The sequence below is a fragment of the Patella vulgata genome, chromosome 9 (assembly GCF_932274485.2).
Source record: "Patella vulgata chromosome 9, xgPatVulg1.2, whole genome shotgun sequence".
In the NCBI taxonomy this organism is placed as follows: Eukaryota; Metazoa; Mollusca; class Gastropoda; family Patellidae; genus Patella; species Patella vulgata.
In genome coordinates this window covers 42,069,045-42,093,721 of record NC_065887.2, presented here as the reverse complement: position 1 = coordinate 42,093,721, position 24,677 = coordinate 42,069,045, and the positions used below count along the sequence as shown (strand labels likewise).

The window sequence follows — 24,677 nt, the reverse complement described above, 5'->3', positions numbered from 1 at the left end:
TATACGTTTCTATTGTAGTTATACTTTTGAAGTTTTGGTCTTGGTTTTATGGGAACTAGGATTTGATTCTTATGTTTGGTGGAATTTGTTCTTTGTGTCCTTAGTCTAAAATATTGAGGAGTTACTTTTGTTCTAGAAGGTTTTGTTGTACATTTCACTTGGAGGTTGTTTATCAGGTGATATGATTTGCTGTATTCTGATTGGTTATTTGGGTGGCGCATTTTATTAAAAGATATGAATTAGTATTTTCTCTCACTCTTCTTTTTCTACTTGGATGACTGGTTCCTGAGATTCATACAGCTCATTTCCACAAACTGGTAAGACACATTTACATTACATATAATTTAAAACACATGAATGCTTGATATGTGACTTTATTTTGTGAAATAAAGTGTGTAGAATGAATGATTCTATATTATGATTTTATGAAATAATTCATAGACTTTATCCAAAGATGTAAGTCAATCATTCGGTTTACTGTGATATGATTAAGATTGTATAACATTGACTTGTATCATTAGTTTAGTATGGAATGTATTTTTGTTCTTTCAGGGCATGTTGTTATTATAATTCATGAGGTTTTTTGACGTTCTTCATATATGCTCTGGTGCTTCATCTCTAAACTGTAACCGCGTTCGCGGTAGTAGGGTGCTGTATTCTCTTTAACTATTTTAGTAGGGTGTTATATTCTGTTTAAAGATTTTAGTCAGTTTCCATTGTCCTGTTTATCCAGCTAGCCTTGTATTTCCAGTAGTTATAATTACTTTAGTTTAGTTTAAAGATGATATTGTAAGATAGTGAGTAGATTTAAGTGTCTTAGAAACCTGCTTTGTTTATCCTAGTTACTAACTCCACTCTTTTATTTTCTGGTCAACTATCAACATCTCTATTTAATTACAGCACAATTAATCATTTATTTCAAGGTACTGCTGAAATGCAGTAGGGTAGTGTAAAAAATGCAGTAGAAACCATGATTTGGCAGATTCCCAAAAAAGCGTAAATTTGCACTTCCAAGGGTAATTAATTTAGAAATGATACGCTGAACTGCAGGTCCAACAATTAACAATACAAAAATTGCATTAAATGGGTAATTAGATAAAATGTACACAAACAATGGTAACCATATCTTATCTAAAATTATTTATCATTAGGCCTATGTAATTAAACCAAAATTGAATATGTAGCCTATAGAAAGAAATAATTAGTAACTACTGGCAGTAGGCCTACCACTGCCACTTCTCTTTTGTTTTAACTTAGCTGTCTGTGTTAGTGTTAGCATGATTTTAAAAATATCTTGATTCCTTGTGACGTACGTGCGACGTACCACTGCCACTGTAAATTGGTCGCTATTTGTTTAGTTTATCGCTACGCATTTTAAGAGTATTTGGAACACGTGCCAATAATTATATCCGCTTTATTAACTCTAAAATAGGTTGAAAAGAATTTGAGAAAAAATCTTAGCTAAATTACACCTTACAATATCCCAAATCGATGTTAATAACCGAAAGTCGCAATCATTATTGTTTACATGCAAAGAGTTGCTTCCCTTAGTTCCATAGTTTTGGCGAGAAAATTAAAAAACTCTTTGTTTGAAAATGCGGTAGATATCTCTTACCGGGCAGTAGAGCGGTACATGAGGCCTTTTCGCGGCACTTTACTGCGTGATGCGGTAGAGTTGACAGGTCTGCTGGTTATCATTGCTGATAGATTCACCTATGCTTTGTTTTTTCCCCACAGTTCTTGGAAAATATGGGCATGTCTTGTACATGTGTGGTTAATATATCCATATTTTGAGCCCTACAACATAAAGAACAGGTGAAGTTCTGATTGCTTGATGACTATGCTGATGATACATCGGTCAGGTATGTAAATGTTCTTAATTTTTTTATGATCAGGCTAAAGTTCAAGAAGCTACAGGGTTTTTTATATGCCCACATTTTCATGTGGAAGTATATTGTCGTCGCCCCTGTCTGTCCATCCGTCCACAATTGTTTGTGGACACTCTACATGTCACAATTTTTATTCTATTTCAACGAAACTTGAATTATAGGTTTATCTCGCTAAGATGTCGGTTCCTTTCGATATTGGCATGTATCGAACCGTAACTCCATGGATTCTGGCCCCTGATTGTATGAAAAATCACGTTTTTAGCTTGAGCTCCCTCTAGAGGTCACAATTATTATCTGATTTAAAAAAAAAGTTAAAAAATATCACCGTTACATCGTAATTCTGGCTCAGTTTGAATTTCGTGAAAATCGGACTAAAACTGACGGACAAAATGGACGCCCCTCGTACGCAAATAGTGTGTAACATCTGATATTTCAAAGTTGTTGACCGTCTAGAGGTCACAATTTTGATCCGATTTTGATGAAACTTGAAATACATGTTTATAACCCAAAGAAATTGGTTCCTTTTGATATTCATTTGAAAATCGAAATGAAACCACTAGACAAAATGGGCGCTCTTTGTACGCAAATTGTGTAAAAGTAGAATATGCAAAGGTTGTCGAAGGTTATGGCCCCTGATTGTACGGAAAATACCTTTTTAGCTTGTAGTCTCTGTAGAGGTCACAATTTTGTCTGATTTAAAAAAAAAAAAAAAAGATGTGTGAATATATCACCATTACACGCTAAAATCTTGGATCCGTTTGATAATCACGGATACCCAAACTTAACTTCCTGGATTATGGCTCCTGATTGTTCGAAAAATCGCATTTTTAGCTTGCAGATTTTCTAGAGGTCACAATTTTTTTCCGATTTTAAAAACCGTTTAAATATTTCACCATTTCACCATAATGAAGGTTGAATTTGAATTTCGGGAAAATTGAAATGAAACTGCCCAACAAAATGGCTGCTCTTTGTACGCAAATTGTGTAAAAGTATATCGTCTACCCTTTAGCGGTCACAATTTTTATCCGATTCTGATGCAACTTAAAACATATCTTTATATCCCAAAGATCTTCTCAGTCCCTTTTGATATTTGCGCATTTCAGACCATAACTTTCTGGATTATTGCCCCTGATTGTACAAAAAATCCTGTTTGTTTTTAGCTTGTTCTCTATCCATCTCTTGCAAACTGTGGGCGTAGCCTGCCTGGCAGCTGGTGGTCATCAATTGATATAGAAAACCATTTATATCTTATTTCCAAAACCGTTCAAATGTGTCGGCATTACATCATAATTATGAATTTCCTGAAAATCGGACTGAAACTTTCAGTCAAATGGCAACTCTCCATACAATACCAAGGTTATGGACCATTTAGAGATCAGAAGTTTTATCCGATACTTAAAACGAGTATCACTAGCTCTTGTATAAGTTCAATTTTTGTGCCCATTTCAATATCCCCTACTTTTTTTTGAAGAGTATATATTATTGGCATACTTATTCAACAAGGACGTTACTCAAATATCTTATTTTTAAAGATAGGGCATAAATGGTCTAACAATTAATTTTATTTGCACAAACCAGTGAGGTGTTACATAGAAATAGAATTTTTTAATACAACTGTCTTAGTGCTAGGTTCCAACTATCACGATTCGCGCCAGGAAAACGAGTCTGTGTTCGTCAAATTTTACAAATTATCTTGGGGGGGCTGTTCGCAAACAACCGGCAGTACCATTTGTAACCAGAAATATTTTGGGGGGCATTTCAGGTTCTGTTCCGCTTACATTCATCGAGCCCGTATGCTTTTGCTCACAACTGGGGGTCTCTTAACCTAGGGATCAGCATAGAGCATAATAGGGTTTTCATCTGAAGTTCTACATACTAAAAGTCTCATGTTAAAATCAGACCTGTTGTATCTAACAGTATAATTACTTGCGTTCAATAACTCGGAGAAAAGAATGATTGCGGCCAAATTAGCTTGCGGACACTCAAGGGGTCAATCTTTATCGGATTTTGATGGAACTTGGAATTCGTGTTTATAACCCAAAGATCTTGGTGCCCTTGAATATTTGCATATATCGGATCGTAACTTCCTGAATTATGGCCCTTGATGGTACGAAAAATCGTGTTTTTAGCTTGTGGTCAATCTTGAGGGCACAATTTTTATCCGATTTCAAAAAACGTTTGAATGTATCACCGTTACACCCTAATGATGGTTGACTTCGAATTTTGTGAAAATCGGACCAAAACTGTCAGAAAAAATAGCCGCCGCCCCCCCCCCCTCATGTGCAAATGTTGTAAACATTTGGTATATCAAGGTTATGGACCTCTAAAGGTCACAATTACACCCTAATGATGGTTGTTGACTTCTAATGGCCACCCCCCTCGTATGCAAATAGTGTAAATATATGGTATATCAAGGTTGTGGACCCTCTAGTGGCTGCAATTTTGATCCGATTGTGAAATACATGTTTATAACCCAAGGATCTTGGTTCCTCTTGATATTTGCGCATATTTCCTGAATTATGACCCTTGATTATACGAAAAATCACGTTTTTAGCTTGTGGTCTCTCTAGGGGCCACAATTTTTATCCGATTAAAAGTTTGAATATATCATTGTTACACCCTAGTGATGGTTGAGTTCGAATTTTGTGAAAATCAGGCCAAAACTGCTGGACAAAATGGTTGCCCCTTGTACGCAGATAGTGTAAATTATATGGTATATTAAGATTTTGGAGCTTCTAGAGGCCACAATTTTGATCCGATGTTGATGAAACTTTAAATTTATATTGATATCAGAATGATTTGGTTCCATTCGGTAATTGCATATACCGATTTAAAAAAAAACGATTGAATATATTACCTTTACACACTAATGTAATGGTTGAGTTCGAATCACATAAAAATTGAACCAAAACTGCCGGACATAATGATCGCACCTCGTACACAAATAGTATAAATATATGGTATATCAAGGTTGTGGACCCTCTAGTGGCTGCAATTTTGATCCGATTGTGAAATACATGTTTATAACCCAAGGATCTTGGTTCCTCTTGATATTTGCGCATATCGGATCGTAACTTCCTGAATTATGACCCTTGATTATACGAAAAATCACGTTTTAAGCTTGTGGTCTCTCTAGGAGCCACAATTTTTTATCCGATTTAAAGTTTGAATATATCTTTGTTACACCCTAGTGATGGTTGAGTTCGAATTTTGTGAAAATCAGGCCAAAACTGCTGGACAAAATGGTTGCCCCTTGTACGCAGATAGTGTAAATTATATGGTATATTAAGATTTTGGAGCCTCTAGAGGCCACAATTTTGATCCGATGTTGATGAAACTTTAAATTTATATTGATATCAGAATGATTTGGTTCCATTCGGTAATTGCATATACCGATTTAAAAAAAACCGATTGAATATATTAACTTTACACCCTAATGTAATGGTTGAGTTCGAATCACATAAAAATTGAACCAAAATTGCCGGACATAATGATCGCACCTCGTACACAAATAGTATAAATATATGGTATATCAAGGTTGTGGACCCTCTATAAGTCACAATTTTATCCGATTTTGGTGAAACTTGAAATATATCGTTATAACCCAAAGATCTTGGTTCCTTTCGATATTCGTGCATGTCGGATTGTAACTTCCTGAATTTTTAGCTGGTGGTCAAAATTTTTATCCCATTTCGATGAAACTTAAATTATATCTTTATATCCCAAATGTCGCAGATCCTCTCAATATTCGCGCATTTCAGACCATAGCTTCCTGAATTATGGGCCCTAATTGTACGAAAAATCGCTTTCTCTATCCATCTCTTGCAAAATGTGGGCGTATCTTGCTTGGCAACTTCTGGTTCTCTTTTCTAATTCAGTTATAAACTGCCACATTTTGACTTCATTTTTCCACTGCTCACATATGCATTATTCTTATGCAATGCTGGAGGATTCTTTAAACTATTAGAGGCCATACTAGGCTTTGGTGAAGACTATTGTTACTACTAAGATTATTAGTATTTATACTACTACTACATGGTATAAAAACTACTGTTTTTGTTCAGATTATTAGTTTCACCTAGTATAAAAACTATTATTTTTGTTCGGATTATTAGTTTTACGTAGTATAAAGATAGGTTGCCAGGCAACGAAACATACGCCCACAGCAGCTAAATCGTCCGGGCAGTAAACAAGAGTTGTCACATATGTTTATATCAAGATTCATTGAAAATCAATATACTTGTTTGTCTCAAGACTTTAAACTGTGTATCAATCTGAAGTCAATCGGATAACTTTAGCCTCTAGAGCGTCACAAGATTTTTCAAAGTGATCAAGGGCCATAACTCTGGCAGTAATTATCGGAAATCGTTGAAAATCAATGATTCTTCGTCTCATGACCTCAAACACTGTGTATCAATTTAAAGTCAATTGGATATTAACTTTAGCCTACAGAGCATTTACAAGATTTTTTGAAGTGATCAAGGGCCATAACTCTGGCAGTCATCATCAACTTTGACCTCTAGAGCACCCACCCATTTTGAAGTGATAAAGGGCCATAACTCTGGCAGTAATTATCGGAAATCACTGAACATCAATAGGCTTGTTCGTCTCATGACCTTAAACACTGTGTATAAATTTAAAGTCAATCGGATATTAACTTCAGCCTCTAGAGCATCCACAAGCAATTTCAATGTGGGCGTATAAAAACTATTGTTTTTGTTCAGATTATTATTTTTTTTCTCATGTGTTTGGAAAAAGTACATGTTCTACAAAATAAAACTCTATACCATCCGAAAGGTATTTAGTTCAAAAGGTGAATAACTAAAACTTTGAAAATGATAACAGGAAGTGATGTCATCAACGAAAATAGACCTATATTAGACATCAGAGAGAATTTTTTCGTTTTTCAACCAATTTGGATGCGACTTTCACTAATTTGTAACTGTTCATATTTCTCGGCTTTTATGTCGAGACATTGACTACTCTGACGCATGCCTTGGCAGTTGGAATTCGATATAAGAGTAGGCCGTAGTGCCGCTGTCCGGGCAAAATTTCCCTCATAGCACACTGTATGGCGTATGCCCGTCTTCATTAGCCCAGGTTAGGAGCAGAACAGTAGGACGTTAAACTCCATTTCATTTCTCTGACGCATGCATATGGCCCAATTTGATTAAGCCAAAAATGTCAACAAAAACTTTTCGATTATCTCCCCTTTGAAGATGTTAGATTTCCAACTTCTTTAAACATACATACACTATGCAAGAGCTAAAACTGCCTATTGCAGGTCTTTCGGCCTGAAATGTTATCTAAATTCTTAATTAGACATTTATTAACAAAACAAGCTCAAAATCAACTAGCTTGCAATGTTTATTGGATTAGGCTCCGATTTCCTGTTCGACATCCATTCATAATTTAATCATTAAATGGATAATTGAGACTATGTTTTTTATCGTACCGACTTTAGTAATAATGATCGAGGCTAGGCCAAAAGTTCTATCGCTAAAATCTTTTTATGAAGGGATCAATTTGACTGAAATTTTCAGCAAATTCCCTTTACATTATCTAGTTTTTATACCCTTACATTTTCATGTGGACACTCTAGAGATCACAATTTTCACCCAATTTGATGAAACTCGAAATGCATGTTTATAACCCAAAGATTTTGTTTCCTTTCGACATTTGTGCATATCAGATCGTAACTTGCTGAACTTGGTCCCTGATTGTATGAAAAATCGCGTTTTTAGCTTGTGGTCCCTCAAGAGTTCACAATTATTATCTGATTTAAAAAAACGTTTGAATATGTCACCGTTACACCATATTGTTGGTGGTTGAGTTCGAATTTCATGAAAAACGGACCAAAACTGTCAGACAAAATGCCCCCCCCCCCCATGTGCAAATGTTGTAAACATTTGGTATATCAAGGTTATGGACCTCTAAAGGTCACAATTTTGACCGGATTTTAATGAAACTTGAAATACATGTTTATAACCCAAATATCTTGGTTTCTTTCGAAATTCGCACATATCCCATCGTAACTTCCTGAATTATGGCCCTTGATTGTATGAAAAATCACATTTTTAGTTTGTCCCACTAGAGGTCAAAATTTGTATCCAATTTAAAAAAAACACATGTGAATGTCACAATTTTGATCCGATTTTGATGAAACTTGAAATGCATGTTTATAACACAAAGATCTTGGTTCTTTTCGATATTCGCACATATCTGATTGTACTTTCTTGAATTATGGTCCTTGATCGTAAGAAAAATAACGTTTTTAGCTTGTGGTCCCTTAATTTAAAAATTAGTCACAATTGTGATCCGATTTTGATGAAACTTGAAATACATGTTTATAACCCAAAGATCTTGGTTACTGTCAATATTTGTGCATATCAGATCGTAACTTCCTGGATTATGTCACCTGATTGTATGAAAAATCCTGTTTTTAGCTTGTGGTCCCTCTAGAGGTCACAATTATTATCTGATGTACAAAAACAATCAAATATATCACCGTTACACAGTAATGTTAGGCGAGTTTGAATTTCTTGAAAATCGGACGAAAACTGCCAGACAAAATGGCCTACCCCTCGACGCAAATAGTGTAAACATCTGGTATATCAAGGTTGTGAACCCTTTGGAGGTCACAATTTTGATCGGATTTTAATGAAACTTGAAATGCATGTTTATAACCCAACGATCTTGGTTCCTGTCGATATTCGCACATATCTGATCGTACCTTCTTGAATTATGGCCCTTGATGTTACGAAAAATCGCTTTTTGTTTAGTTTGTTCTCTATCCATCTCTTGAAAAATGGTTAACTATTATATTGAGAACTTCCAGCTCTTTATCTAATCTCCCATAATGTATCTTTAATGTTGCCTTATTTAAAAATATTTGTTAGTACGAGTCGTCTTTCAACTTTTTAGAGAAATCTCATGTTAAAATTCACCGAAAGTGACACTATTTTGAAAATGTAAGTCAATCTTCAAAATCCTACTCGTCCTACAATTTTTATCCGAATGTCAATAGTTTGATATTTTTGAAAAGCATTCACTATTCGCAATCGACTGTTGCAGTAGAAATTTGACCTAGATTTTTTGTTAGAGTGACGTCCTAAGTTTTTATACGCCCACATTTTCATGTGATTGTATATTGTCTAGCCTTGTCCGTCCGGACGTCCACAATTGTTTGTAGACACTCTACAGTTCACAATTTCTATCCGATTTCAACGAAACTTGAAATATAGGTTTATCTCACTAAGATCTCCGTTCCTTGCGATATGGATTATGGCCCCTGATTCTTCGAAAAATCGCGTTTTGGCTTGTGGACCCTATAGAGGTCACAATTTTTATCCAATGATTTGGTTCCATTCGGTAATTGCATATACCTGAACGTAACTTCCTGAATTATGGCCCGTGATTGTACGAAAAATTTCGTATTTAGCTTGTGGACCCTATAGAGGTCATAATTTTTATCTGATTTAAAAAAAAAACGTTCAGATATATCACCGTTACTCCGTAAAATTAGATGAGTTCGAATTTCATGAAAATCTGACCAAAACTGCTGGAGAAAATGGCCGCCCCTCGTACACAATTAGTGTAAACATCTGTTATATCGAAGTTGTGGACTATCTAGAGGTCACAATTTTGATATGATTTTGATGAAACTTGAAATGCATGTTTATAACCCTTTCGATATTTGGGCATATTGAATCGTAACTTCCTGAATTATGGCCCCTGATTGTATGAAAAATCGTGTTTTTAGCTTGCGGACCCTCTAGAGGTCACAATTCTTACCTGATTTAAAAAAACGTTTGAATATATCACCTTTTCACGGTGATGTTTGTTGAGTTCGAATTTCATGAAAATTGGGCCAAAACTGTCGGACAATATGCAAATAGTGTAATGAAACGTGAAAAGCTAAAGTAATTTTAGTTTAAATATATCATTTGTGTGGAAATTACCACTGTTCGGTTTGTTGTGCCGTATTATTTATCAATATGGAGATTTCTGTTTTATGGATATTGCTATTGAAGGTAAGATGCTCAATCTACGCATCGTGGCACGTTTTTATAAATTTAATATATTTCAAACGGTGAGTGCGCGCCTTTTAATAATAAAGCAGAAATATAGTTCGGTTGTTTTTGCTGAATTTACTCTCTATATTCCCGTGGATATTCAAATTGGGCTCTGACTGGTCGGTATTGATAAATGACAACATAATATTCGCCTTTCCGTATACGATAGATTAAGGCCCATATTTTTATTTCATTAAATGAAACTTATAGTATGCAATACAAAAGGGTTCAACGTAGTTCATAGCGAGCACACACGCCTATCTAAAGACCTGTCTTTAATTATACAAAGACCTACGTAAAACACACGGTCGAATGATAAATCGCACGGTAAAACAGTTTTACTTCCCAAATTTTGATTTAACACGTACGTGTCAGATAAAGCCTGTTGGTCCTTGATTATACTCGCCAATTAAACAATACACAACATTGACATTCATTTTTTACCGGTCGGTTAATTAACACACCTCTACTGAAAACGCGCCGTCGCACAGTTTTTCACCCCTATCGTTAATTAACTCACCTCTCAGACAGTTTTTCACCCTCGTTAATTAACACACCTTATTTACAGTTTTAACGCGGTAATGCCGAGTAATAGTCGGAAAATTAATTTTCTTTCGATAGACGTAGAGATAACGCCCAAGACATAATTTTCTATAAGGGCTGTGCACAGATTGACCACTTAGTAGTTCTCAGTGATAGCAGTCATAATTTTTATCCGATTTAAAACAAAACCTTTGAATATATCACCACCATTACAACCTCAGTATAGTTGAGTTCCAATTTCGTAAAAATCGTACCAAAACTGACCAACAAAATGGCAGCCCCTCGTACTCAAATAGCCTAAAAATATGATATATCAAGGTTGTGGACACTTTGGAGGTCACAATTTTTATCCAATTTTGTTGAAACTTGAAATGTAAGTTTATAACCCAAAGATCTCGGTTCCTTTTGATAATCACGCATATCGGACCGTAAATTCATGAATTATGGCCCCTGATTTTACGTAAAATCGCGTTTTTAGCTTGTAGACCCTATAGAGGTCATAATTTTTATCCGATTTAAAAAACCGTATTATATCACCGTTACACCCTAAGGACGACTGGACTTCGAAAATCGGACCCAAATTGACAGACAAAATGGCCGCCGTTCGTTCTCAAATAGCGTTAAAATATGGTACATCAAGGTTGTGGACCCTATAGAGATCAGAATTTTTATCCGATTTTGTTGAAACTTGAAATGCAAGTTTATAACCCAAAGATCTCGGTTCCTTTTGATAATCACGCATATCGGACCGTAAATTCATGAATTATGGCCCCTGATTTTACGTAAAATCGCGTTTTTAGCTTGTAGACCCTATAGAGGTCATAATTTTTATCCGATTTAAAAAACCGTATTATATCACCGTTACACCCTAAGGACGACTGGACTTCGAAAATCGGCCCCAAATTGACAGACAAAATGGCCGCCGTTCGTTCTCAAATAGCGTTAAAATATGGTACATCAAGGTTGTGGACCCTATAGAGATCAGAATTTTTATCCGATTTTGTTGAAACTTGAAATGTAAGTTTATAACCCAAAGATCCCGGTTCCTTGCGCAGTTGACGATAAATAGGCAAGTTTGCATGCGTCATTTTTCACATTATTTTGCCTGTAGTATCACCGGAAGTTTAAGTCTCATTTTGGCAAAAACTGTATTTTTATACGCCCACATTTTCATGTGGACATATATTGTTGTCGCCCCTGTCCGTCTGGACATCCGTCCGTCCACCATTTGTTTGTGGACACTCTACAGGTCACAATTCTTATCCGATTTTGACGAAACTTGAAATATAGGTTTATCACCAAAAGATCTCGACTGCTTTCGATATTGGCATGTATCGGATCGAAACTTCATGAATTATGGCCTCTGTACGAAAAATCACGTTTTTAGCTTCTGGACCCTAGGGTGCATAATTTTATCTGATTTTAAAAAAAGTTTTCATATATCACCGTTACACCCTAAGAATGGCGGAGTTCGAAGTTCGTGAAATGGCGCAAAAATATGGTATATCAAGGTTGTGGACCCTATAGAGGTCACAATTTTTATCCGATTTTGTTGAAACTTGAAATGTAAGTTTATAACCCAATTATCTGTTTCTATCGATATCCGCGCATATCGGATTGTAACTTCCAGAATTATGGCCCTTGATTTCAGACCATAATTTTCTGGATTATTGCCCCTGATTGTACAAAAAATCCCGTTTGTTTTTAGCTTGTTCTCTATCCATCCCTTGCAAAATGTGGGCGTATCCTGCCTGGCAGCTACTGGTTATTTTGAGCAAAGAAATTGGTTACTAAAAATAGACTACTTTCAATTCATTTTATTTATCGAAGGCTCGGATTACCTACATGATGCCACAGCACAGAGTATAAATATTTTTAATCTGTGGCCACAGTAACTTACAAATTTTCTCCTTTCTCTCAAAATATTCACAAAATAGAGTTCCGACAAAGACAATTTAAATTCCATAAGTTACACTTTACCAGCAAATTATAATATTTGCAACATACTCTTACTGATATATGTCAAACACTATGCCACATAATATGACACATATAAAAGCAAATTATAGTCTGCAAAGGATGAAGGTCATTTGCGCTGTCTTGGAAAGTACGAATTATATTTAATGGGTGATCAGAAAGAAAATGCAATGGTTGGGGCTTTAAAAAATATATATAGGTGTGTAAATAATGGATCTCCAACAATTTGTATTCGGTTAGGAGGTTCGATCAACCGGGCGATTTTTCATGCTCCAGTGATAGGTCAACAGGGCATGACTGGAGTGTGGAGAAGGAGGACTTGAAATACCAAAATGGCTAAAGCACATGCGAGTACATGCATGTGTACATTTGTCTTGATGGTTGTTGTACACACCATGGGACAATAGTTGCGTGTGATAAGTAACGTCAAAAAGTTCAAATAATTCTTGTATAACCGCGATTGTGGGACATTTTGCAAAATGAAATGGGGTTTAACGTCCTACTGTTTTGCTCCGAACTGGACAAATGAAGACAGGCATATGCCATACAGTGTGCTATGAGGTAAATTTTGCCCGGACAGCGGCACTACGGTCTACTCTTATATCGAATTTCAACCCCCAAGGGATCTTTTACGTGCACGCCAATGTGTCCTTGTCGTGCATCACTGACTAGGGGGGAACCACGCCAGAAAATGTGGATGAACTTCCTCGGCCAATGCAGGGATCAAACACCCGACCTCCAGACTAGCGAGCCAGCGTCTTAACCACTTAGACACCGTGATCTCCCCTGGATATTTTCACCATAAATTAACACCTCAGTGATCACAAGATGAGTTTAAAGGGCGAGTGGTAGCAAAAAAAATGGTCTGTGAGTAATGTATTTTATTGTAGACTTTTGTATCCAAGAGCCATTGTTCTTGTTTTTGAAATAATTTTTTCATCTTTTCAGGTGTTGTGACAAAATGGTGTAACTTTACCTTGCCCTTAATTCCTGAAAGATCTGAACATGAGTGTTGGGCATTCATGTTTGATGTGACTCCCATTTAAGTGTCTCAATATTTCATTGTTGTGGCACCACAGAAAGTAAATAACAATTTCAGTGTTTTCCACAAATTAAGTTTGTGGCAGTATGGATGTTGTGACTCCTTTTCTTGTATAGTGAAAATGGGACTCATTGGTTTTAATCTTTAACCCCTCACCCTGAATTTATAGGTTTTAATCTTAAATACCTAACCCTAATCCAAATAGAAAGTAGGAAGTTCCATATTCAAAAATGGCGGGCGATGGTATCCTGGGCTATCCTGACTTGGTAAAGGTTGTTCTGGCTTTATAACTGTTGAATGTAAGCTCATCCGTTCTGGCTTGGTAAAGACGGTCAAAAATATCCTAAACAGTCCTGGATTAAAACAATCCTGATAGTATCCCATGCTTTCCTGCCTTAAACAATGCTGATAGTATGCTAAGCTCATCTGGCTTGGTGAAATTGGGCGATATTTTCCTAAGGCGTGAAATAATACTGATTGTAGCCCAAGCCTTGCGGGCTTGATAAAAATGGCGGACGATGGTATCCTAAGTTGTCCTGGCTTGGAAAGGGTTGATTATATCCCAAATGGTTCTGGCTTTATAAATGGTGAATGTGGCTCAACAGTTCTGCCTTGGTAAATATGGTCGATAGTATCATAACCTGTTCTGGCTTGACACAATCTTGATAGTTTCCCATGCTTTCTTGGCTTGAAACAATCCTGATAGTATGCTAAGCTGATCTGGCTTGGCGAAATTGGCGATAGTTTCCTAAGGCATGAAACAATCCTGATTGTAGCCCAGGCTTTACGTGGTTGATACAAATGGCGGGCGATGGTATCCTAAGCTGTCCTGGCTTGGAAAGGGTTGATTATATGCCAAATGGTTCTCGCTTTATAAATGTTGAATGTAGCTCAACAGTTCTGCCTTGGTAAATATGGTCGATAGTATCCTAACCTGTTCTGGCTTGACACAATCTTGATAGTTTCCCATGCTTTCTTGCCTTGAAACAATCCTGATAGTATGCTAAGCTGATCTGGCTTGGGCGAAATTGGCGATAGTTTCCTAAGGCATGAAACAATCCTGATTGTAGCCAAAGGTTTACGTGGTTGATACAAATGGCGGGCGATGGTATCCTAAGCTGTCACGGATTGGAAAGGGTTGATTATATGCCAAATGGTTCTCGCTTTATAAATGTTGAATGTAGCTCAACAGTTCTGCCTTGGTAAATATGGTCGATAGTATCCTAACCTGTTCTGGCTTGACACAATCTTGATAGTTTCCCATGCTTTCTTGCCTTGAAACAATCCTGATAGTATGCTAAGCTGATCTGGCTTGGCGAAATTGGCGATAGTTTCCTAAGGCATGAAACAATCCTGATTGTAGCCCAAGCTTTACGTGGTTGATACAAATGGCGGGCGATGGTATCCTAAGCTGTCCTGGCTTGGAAAGGGTTGATTATATGCCAAATGGTTCTCGCTTTATAAATGTTGAATGTAGCTCAACAGTTCTGCCTTGGTAAATATGGTCGATAGTATCATAACCTGTTCTGGCTTGACACAATCTTGATAGTTTCCCCATGCTTTCTTGCGATGAAACAATCCTGATAGTATGCTAAGCTGATCTGGCTTGGCGAAATTGGCGATAGTTTCCTAAGGCATGAAACAATCCTGATTGTAGCCCAAGCTTTACGTGGTTGATACAAATGGCGGGCGATGGTATCCTAAGCTGTCCTGGCTTGGAAAGGGTTGATTATATGCCAAATGGTTCTCGCTTTATAAATGTTGAATGTAGCTCAACAGTTCTGCCTTGGTAAATATGGTCGATAGTATCCTAACCTGTTCTGGCTTGACACAATCTTGATAGTTTCCCATGCTTTCTTGCCTTGAAACAATCCTGATAGTATGCTAAGCTGATCTGGCTTGGCGAAATTGGCGATAGTTTCCTAAGGCATGAAACAATCCTGATTGTAGCCCAAGCTTTACGTGGTTGATACAAATGGCGGGCGATGGTATCCTAAGCTGTCCTGGCTTGGAAAGGGTTGATTATATGCCAAATGGTTCTCGCTTTATAAATGTTGAATGTAGCTCAACAGTTCTGCCTTGGTAAATATGGTCGATAGTATCATAACCTGTTCTGGCTTGACACAATCTTGATAGTTTCCCCATGCTTTCTTGCCTTGAAACAATCCTGATAGTATGCTAAGCTGATCTGGCTTGGCGAAATTGGCGATAGTTTCCTAAGGCATGAAACAATCCTGATTGTAGCCCAAGCTTTACGTGGTTGATACAAATGGCGGGCGATGGTATCCTAAGCTGTCCTGGCTTGGAAAGGGTTGATTATATGCCAAATGGTTCTGGCTTTATAAATTTTGAATGTAGCTCAACAGTTCTGGCTTTGTAAATATGGTCGATAGTATCCTAACCTGTTCTGGCTTGACACAATCTTGATAGTTTCCCAGGCTTTCTTGCCTTGAAACAATCCTGATAGTATGCTAAGCTGATCTGGCTTGGCGAAATTGGCGATAGTTTCCTAAGGCATGAAACAATCCTGATTGTAGCCAAAGGTTTACGTGGTTGATACAAATGGCGGGCGATGGTATCCTAAGCTGTCACGGATTGGAAAGGGTTGATTATATGCCAAATGGTTCTCGCTTTATAAATGTTGAATGTAGCTCAACAGTTCTGCCTTAGTAAATATGGTCGATAGTATCCTAACCTGTTCTGGCTTGACACAATCTTGATAGTTTCCCATGCTTTCTTGCCTTGAAACAATCCTGATAGTATGCTAAGCTGATCTGGCTTGGCGAAATTGGCGATAGTTTCCTAAGGCATGAAACAATCCTGATTGTAGCCCAAGCTTTACGTGGTTGATACAAATGGCGGGCGATGGTATCCTAAGCTGTCCTGGCTTGGAAAGGGTTGATTATATGCCAAATGGTTCTCGCTTTATAAATGTTGAATGTAGCTCAACAATTCTGCCTTGGTAAATATGGTCGATAGTATCATAACCTGTTCTGGCTTGACACAATCTTGATAGTTTCCCCATGCTTTCTTGCCTTGAAACAATCCTGATAGTATGCTAAGCTGATCTGGCTTGGCGAAATTGGCGATAGTTTCCTAAGGCATGAAACAATCCTGATTGTAGCCCAAGCTTTACGTGGTTGATACAAATGGCGGGCGATGGTATCCTAAGCTGTCCTGGCTTGGAAAGGGTTGATTATATGCCAAATGGTTCTGGCTTTATAAATTTTGAATGTAGCTCAACAGTTCTGGCTTTGTAAATATGGTCGATAGTATCCTAACCTGTTCTGGCTTGACACAATCTTGATAGTTTCCCAGGCTTTCTTGCCTTGAAACAATCAAGATAGTATGCTAAGCTGATCTGGCTTGGCGAAATTGGCGATAGTTTCCTAAGGCATGAAACAATCCTGATTGTAGCCCAAGCTTGAAACAATCGTGATAGTATGCTAAGCTGATGTGGCTCAGCCGGTCCTCGGCGGGGCAGTAGGGAACTTTGGCGGAGAATTTGGTTGGGCAAGTTTCTTGAGACGAGTGAGGCGCAGTGGAAGGTTGGCCGGTCTCCTCTTGCTCGGTGCGTACACGGCAGTTGAGTGAAGGCTAGAGAGTGTGTTCATGCAGCTCCCGGTTACCCTTCTCGTCACCATTGTCGCGCCGCTTGCTCTAGGGGAAGGATGGCACCTGAGACTGCGTCCCCCATTCGGATCTCTTGTGGCATGCCCTTTCTTCTCTCTTCTTCGGCCCACGTTCTCTCTCTCTCTCTCTCTCTCTCTCTCTCTCTCTCTCTCTCTCTCTCTCTCGAAGGCAACGAAGCGGTCGGAAGGCGGGGGATCGTTTAGCCCGATCTCTCGTCCAGTCACCGCGCACTTTCGTACGATCCAAGACTGATGGAGACGGTGGAGCGAGGCCGACCCGCGGACGACAACTCCTCGGAGCCTGGTCACAGCTCGCGGAAATGGGTGGTACCTGGCATTCCCTCTTGAGTGCAGTGCTGAGGAGTTAATGGAAGATCTCAAACTTAAATCCTATGGTGTGGAGGAGACCCATAGATTTAAGATTAGGCAAGGTATGGTCGAGAAATAAAAGGTGTCTGGTTCCTTTGACACTCTCACGGGCGTGAGAAGTTCTCAAACTTATAGTCTATGGTGTGGAGGAGACCCATAGTTTTAAGATTTGAGAAGATATGGTCGAGAAATAAAAGGTGTCTGGTTCCTTTGACACTCTCACGGGCGTGAGAAGTTCTCAAACTTATACCCTATGGTATGGAGGAGACCCATAGATTTAAGATTTGAGAAGGTATGGTCGAGAAATAAAAGGTGTCTGGTTCCTTTGACACTCTCACGGGCGTGAGAAGTTCTCAAACTTATACCCTATGGTATGGAGGAGACCAATAGATTTAAGATTTGAGAAGATATGGTCGAGAAATAAAAGGTGTCTGGTTCCTTTGGAAGGCAGGGGATCATTTAGCCCACGGTTCTCTCTAGAAGGCAACGAAGCGGTCGGAAGGCGGGGGATTGTTGAGCCCGATCTCTCGTCCAGTCACTGCGCACTTTCGTACGATCCAAGACCCGAGACGGTGGAGAATGGAAGGCAGGGGATCATTTAGCCCACGGTTCTCTCTCTAGAAGGCAACGAAGCGGTCGGAAGGCGGGGGATTGTTGAGCCCGATCTCTCGTCCAGTCACTGCGCACTTTCGTACGATCCAAGACTCGAGACGGTGGAGAATGGAAGGCAGGGGATCATTCAGCCCACGGTTCTCTCTCTAGAAGGCAACGAAGCGGTCGGAAGGCGGGGGATTGTTGAGCCCGATCTCTCGTCCAGTCACTGCGCACTTTCGTACGATCCAAGACTCGAGACGGTGGAGAATGGAAGGCAGGGGATCATTTAGCCCACGGTTCTCTCTCTAGAAGGCAACGAAGCGGTCGGAAGGCGGGGGATTGTTGAGCCCGATCTCTCGTCCAGTCACTGCGCACTTTCGTACGATCCAAGACTCGAGACGGTGGAGAATGGAAGGCAGGGGATCATTTAGCCCACGGTTCTCTCTCTAGAAGGCAACGAAGCGGTCGGAAGGCGGGGGATTGTTGAGCCCGATCTCTCGTCCAGTCACTGCGCACTTTCGTACGATCCAAGACTCGAGACGGTGGAGAATGGAAGGCAGGGGATCATTTAGCCCACGGTTCTCTCTAGAAGGCAACGAAGCGGTCGGAAGGCGGGGGATTGTTGAGCCCGATCTCTCGTCCAGTCACCGCGCACTTTCGTACGATCCAAGACTGATGGAGACGGTGGAGCGAGGCCGACCCGCGGACGACAACTCCTCGGAGCCTGGTCACAGCTCGCGGAAATGGGTGGTACCTGGCATTCCCTCTTGAGTGCAGTGCTGAGGAGTTAATGGAAGATCTCAAACTTAAATCCTATGCTGTGGAGGAGACCCATAGATTTAAGATTAGGCAAGGTATGGTCGAGAAATAAAAGGTGTCTGGTTCCTTTGACACTCTCACGGGCGTGAGAAGTTCTCAAACTTATAGTCTATGGTGTGGAGGAGACCCATAGTTTTAAGATTTGAGAAGATATGGTCGAGAAATAAAAGGTGTCTGGTTCCTTTGACACTCTCACGGGCGTGAGAAGTTCTCAAACTTATACCCTATGGTATGGAGGAGACCCATAGATTTAAGATTTGAGAAGATATGGTCGAGAAATAAAAGGTGTCTGGTTCCTTTGACACTCTCACGGGCGTGAGAAGTTCTCAAACTTATAACCTATGGTATGGAGGAGACCCATAGATTTAAGATTTGAGAAGGTATGGTCGAGAAATAAAAGGTGTCTGGTTCCTTTGAGAAGTTCTCAAACTTATAGCCTATGGGTGGAGGAGACCCATAGATTTAAGATTAGAGAAGGTATGGTCGAGAAATAAAAGGTCGGTGTACTGCCTACCGACTATCACGGTCACGAAAACCGGAGAACTCCGCTTGGCTCTCCGGGACGATGTGGACGAGCTGTGAGAAATGCGTGGTACATCGGATTCCCTCTGAGTACAGTGCTGAGGAGTTAATGCTCATGTAAAGTCACAGGCAGCGAAGCGGTCGGAAGGCGGGGGATCGTTGAGCCCGATCACTCGTCCAGTCACCGCACACTTTCGTACGATCCAAGACGCGAGACGGTGGAGCGAGAACGGTAGGTAGGGGATCGTTTAGCCACGGTTCTCTCTCTCTCTCGAAGGCAACGAAGCGGTCGGAAGGCGGGGGATTGTTGAGCCCGATCTCTCGTCCAGTCACTGCGCACTTTCGTACGATCCAAGACTCGAGACGGTGGAGAATGGAAGGCAGGGGATCATTTAGCCCACGGTTCTCTCTCTAGAAGGCAACGAAGCGGTCGGAAGGCGGGGGATTGTTGAGCCCGATCTCTCGTCCAGTCACTGCGCACTTTCGTACGATCCAAGACTCGAGACGGTGGAGAATGGAAGGCAGGGCATCATTTAGCCCACGGTTCTCTCTCTAGAAGGCAACGAAGCGGTCGGAAGGCGGGGGATTGTTGAGCCCGATCTCTCGTCCAGTCACTGCGCACTTTCGTACGATCCAAGACTCGAGACGGTGGAGAATGGAAGGCAGGGCATCATTTAGCCCACGGTTCTCTCTAGAAGGCAACGAAGCGGTCGGAAGGCGGGGGATTGTTGAGCCCGATCTCTCGTCCAGTCACTGCGCACTTTCGTACGATCCAAGACCCGAGACGGTGGAGAATGGAAGGCAGGGGATCATTTAGCCCACGGTTCTCTCTCTAGAAGGCAACGAAGCGGTCGGAAGGCGGGGGATTGTTGAGCCCGATCTCTCGTCCAGTCACTGCGCACTTTCGTACGATCCAAGACCCGAGACGGTGGAGAATGGAAGGCAGGGGATCATTTAGCCCACGGTTTTCTCTCTAGAAGGCAACGAAGCGGTCGGAAGGCGGGGGATTGTTGAGCCCGATCTCTCGTCCAGTCACTGCGCACTTTCGTACGATCCAAGACTCGAGACGGTGGAGAATGGAAGGCAGGGGATCATTCAGCCCACGGTTCTCTCTCTAGAAGGCAACGAAGCGGTCGGAAGGCGGGGGATTGTTGAGCCCGATCTCTCGTCCAGTCACTGCGCACTTTCGTACGATCCAAGACTCGATGGAGATGGTGGAGCGAGGCCGACCCGGGGACGAAAACGGGGTGTGGAGAACTCCGCTTGGATTTCTGGGACGAGGTGGACATGGATGTTCCAGCTTTCACAAGGTATGCAAATCAAGAGACAAAATGTGAAGAATATTCTGATTTTTCGCCTCCATCACATGAATAATGAAAGTTTGTATTTCTTTGGCATAGCGTCATAAAATTTTAGATTGCTATACAGGCTAGAGTCTTTCACACAGAATTAAACTGTTTATTTAATAACATTTATCCATATTTCTATTACATATTACAGACGATGGCTTCATGGTAGTTGTTCTGTGGGTAAGCAACATTTGTTTAAATAAAAGATCTTCACCATATTACAATATATTCGTCAAACTACATAGAAAAAGTTCCCGTCCTATATCTGGCTACTCTGACCTATGACACAGGTCTAGTCCAATGTTACTGACATTTGTAAATATAACCATTCAACACCAATGAATTTGTCAATTGATACGCATATTGATTTGAGTTTAGGAAAAGAGTTAACGCTAATATTAATTCATGGGGTTTTATTTTCAAATTACGCTATAGGAGACAAGAAGTTTATGATATAATAGAGGTCCACACGTTATTATTTATCTTATACTGGGCCTGTCTTTATATTTTGGCTTGTTGTTGTATAAGCTTGGCTTGTGCACCAGATTCGTTTGTAAATATCATGTGATGTTTTCCATGATGTATTATTAGTTTTTTTTGGTTGAAAGTTATAGACATGGGGAGTAATTAAATTGGGATATATTAATATGGCATCGACTAATCCTACATCTTCTTTAGGCAACTAATATTTTTGTTTTTTGGGTTGTTTTTTGTTTGTTTTTTTTTTTTGGGGGGGGGGGGGGTGCACGTTTTTCGCTGCATTTGCTTGCTATGTAAGGGGTGCTATATTTAATATATTCTGATATTTTCTTTATCTTAGATTTTTAATGCCGTTAACGTAAATTGCAAATTTCTCATGAGTCCAGTAAAGATAACCTTGTATAACGTGTTTCTATGATAAACTTAGATGTATTGTTGATAGTGGGGTCTAGAGTTTACGGATACAGGTGAGTTAGATTTTAATATTCTTTGGTAATATAAGACAAGACAAAAGTAAACAGATTGTGTGAACAGATTCTAATTTGAAACAATTCTATTTCACAGGATTGTTATTGTAAGTTTGATAGAAAACAAATAAAGGGTTTAGCCAGAATCAACTAAACATAAATATATTTTTTTTTCCTTAAAAATAGTGACGGCGCCGGTTAAAGTACATATACTGTAATTGGATGCAGTCTGGAAATTTAGAATGTACAGAACGTGAAACTGAATAATCCTCCTCTCTTACATGATCGTGGGGACGCAGAGCATATTATACATGGAGGTATTGTACAGTCAATGCAATTGATGAGGTAAGCATTAATATCAATATTTTCTATTTCTAAAACAAAATCGCAAGTGTTATTACGGTAATATAAAATTTCAAACATTATGTTTTATTTAGAACTTAAAATGTCGTATAGTATAACGTAACACGATGAACCGAAATGGTAGTGGTATTTCAAAGAAATGTTTTTTTTTATAAGCAATATTTTATTCAGATCTGTATCTGAATAGGGATTGGGGAACAGACATAGCCTATATTAAACCCCTCTCCCTGTCAGATATAGATACATGCATTTACATTTTAGATATTAATAATCAATGTACACGTGCAAGTATGATTATAGTGAGAATATATTTACAATGATGAGTGTTTATAGTTGTCCCTGGAACCGTCTGGTGATTTCGAAAAACGAATGGACAGTTTTAAAAATATTGAGTGTTTCGATGAATAGTCGATAAATTATTTATTGTTTTATTTCGGGCATCTGAACATAAGGAGCATTTCAATAAAAAAATGTTCGGTGTCTTCAAATTGATGTCCACAATTAGAAATTTCACGAATGAGGGTAGCTGATTGTGTTAAAAGAGTTCAAATATATTACATATTGTGTATGTCTAATAATTCACTATTGGATCCTTATTTTAGAACATTTAAAAACCATACATACTTGCTAATTACAACTTCTCTAGTTCCTCTAGGCTGCAAGTTTGTCTTTGGCTGTTGAAATGTGTCTATTAGCATGCCAAGATAGTGCCCGATGTTATAAACACAAAATATATAATCGTATATTTTACAGGACCACAACAATGTTAAGGCGCCGAATGATCAATACGATGATGATTACCACGGTTATAGGACACAGACAGGGGAGGTATTAATAGCATTTATTTATAAATAATTCAAATTAAAGTCCATGCGATATGCTTAATTACATAATATGGTGGTCTTTGAATCAAATTATACATATTGACTGAGACATTCGTGGAAATAGAAATTACGCCTTCAGAACTGTAACATTTCAACTGAACGTATAACTTGGTCGCCATAGGTACATTCAATGGTAGTTCTTAGATGAATTTACTGTGAACAAATCATACTTCAGCTGCAAGATGAGATTTTCTATAGTCGCAAAACAATACAGCATGTCTGTTGGTAGTTTTCGAAAACTTTTCAGATTTGCTGAAATATTAATCGTGTTGTACAGATGGGCAGATTATCAACTATGTCCTTTTTAAAAGGAAATTGTTCATGTGGACCATTTAATTGTCACATTTTACCTTTTTTCCAGCTGTGACTTGGATGGATGTCAAGCGGCCGTTTATGGTTCCAGGAACTCGACTGGGAAATGGAACATTAACAGGGAAATTCTAGATTGGCAATAGCAGGTTTATGTATGTACTGCATGTACTATATATATTTTCTAAATTTTCATGGGTCTGTCTAATACACGTAGGTACAGTAAAGAACATTATGTTGACAAGTTTGAAACACATTTTAAAATACGGACCCCTTGAAAACATTGACTTTTAGTTAGGCTTGGGGTGTAAAACTACTTGAGGGACCGAGTCCATCTGTTATGCCGAGACTAACATGTCATAACTTCATCAACAAAGATCACAACAAATATGTTTATCTCTATCGGGAGAAAACATACCGACGGTCAGATGGGATGGACAGTTTCTTCATATATACACAAAATAAACACCATAACTTCATCAACAAAGATCACACCAAATATGTTTATCTCTATCGGGAGAAAACATACCGACGGTCAGATGGGACGGACAGTTTCTTCATACATTCACAAAATAAACACCATAACTTCATCAACAAAGATCACACCAAATATGTTTATCTCTATCGGGAGAAAGCACACCGACGGTCAGATGGGACAGGCAGTTTCTTCATACATACACAAAATAAACACCTTCTCCTGTCCGTACAGTTTCTTCATACATAGATATAGGCAGTTTGCTTCGTTTCTTTGGAACATAACATTTGGGGGTTGTTTCGTCCTGCAGTTTAAACCGATATCCTCACTAAAAGTCTATCAAATCACTTCTCTATGTAAAGGTGTTTCCAAGACTTGTTAGCTAATGTTTCTATACTGTAACATTTTGATTCAAATATTGATGGGGTTCGTTTGCAATTTGGATTTAACTATTGTTATATATCGCCAATGGTCATCAATTTATCTAAATAAGCTTGTTATTGCCAAACTAGTAGTTTTCTAATGAAGTCGTCTACAGATATCTATTGTTTTTATTTTTCATTTATATTATATGCATTATTATGTTTAATTACAATGTAAGGTCAGCAGTGAGTAAACACTTCCGATAGATTCTCAATACTGATCACTGATGTCCGAAACGCCTACAAAGATCAAAATGTTTCATATGGGGTAACATAATACTTTATAAGGACGTTAGGTCAACATTCAAAATTTTTCATTGTCTATACTTGGGACATAAAACTTTATGGATTCTTCATGTCAAATTACAACTCTTTCGAAACTTTCGACCGAGCAACAGGATTTTTTTGTTAAAAGATGTTATCTTTTCATATTTTTATTGTTTTCGAGGGGAGGTTTTTATTAAGG

General features: G+C 38.9%; 3 long non-coding RNA genes across 4 annotated transcripts; all 3 read left to right on the top strand.

The window, feature by feature from the left end:
• Window positions 1-236: 236 nt before the first annotated feature.
• On the top strand, window positions 237-13,868 carry LOC126832204 (uncharacterized). 2 transcript variants are annotated; one of them, XR_007684591.2, is made up of 4 exons: window positions 237-317; window positions 553-640; window positions 1,738-1,862; window positions 13,433-13,868. It is a non-coding gene; the product is annotated as an uncharacterized LOC126832204 (long non-coding RNA). The 2 variants fall into 2 exon arrangements; XR_008789384.1 differs by having other exon boundaries at window positions 553-797.
• Window positions 13,869-20,480: 6,612 nt separating this feature from the next.
• LOC126831817 (uncharacterized) lies at window positions 20,481-21,745 on the top strand. Its single transcript, XR_007684369.2, has 3 exons — window positions 20,481-20,772; window positions 20,963-20,991; window positions 21,632-21,745. It is a non-coding gene; the product is annotated as an uncharacterized LOC126831817 (long non-coding RNA).
• On the top strand, window positions 21,735-24,075 carry LOC126831816 (uncharacterized). The gene is made up of 4 exons (XR_007684368.1): window positions 21,735-21,758; window positions 21,945-22,103; window positions 22,875-22,949; window positions 23,367-24,075. It is a non-coding gene; the product is annotated as an uncharacterized LOC126831816 (long non-coding RNA).
• Window positions 24,076-24,677: the final 602 nt, after the last annotated feature.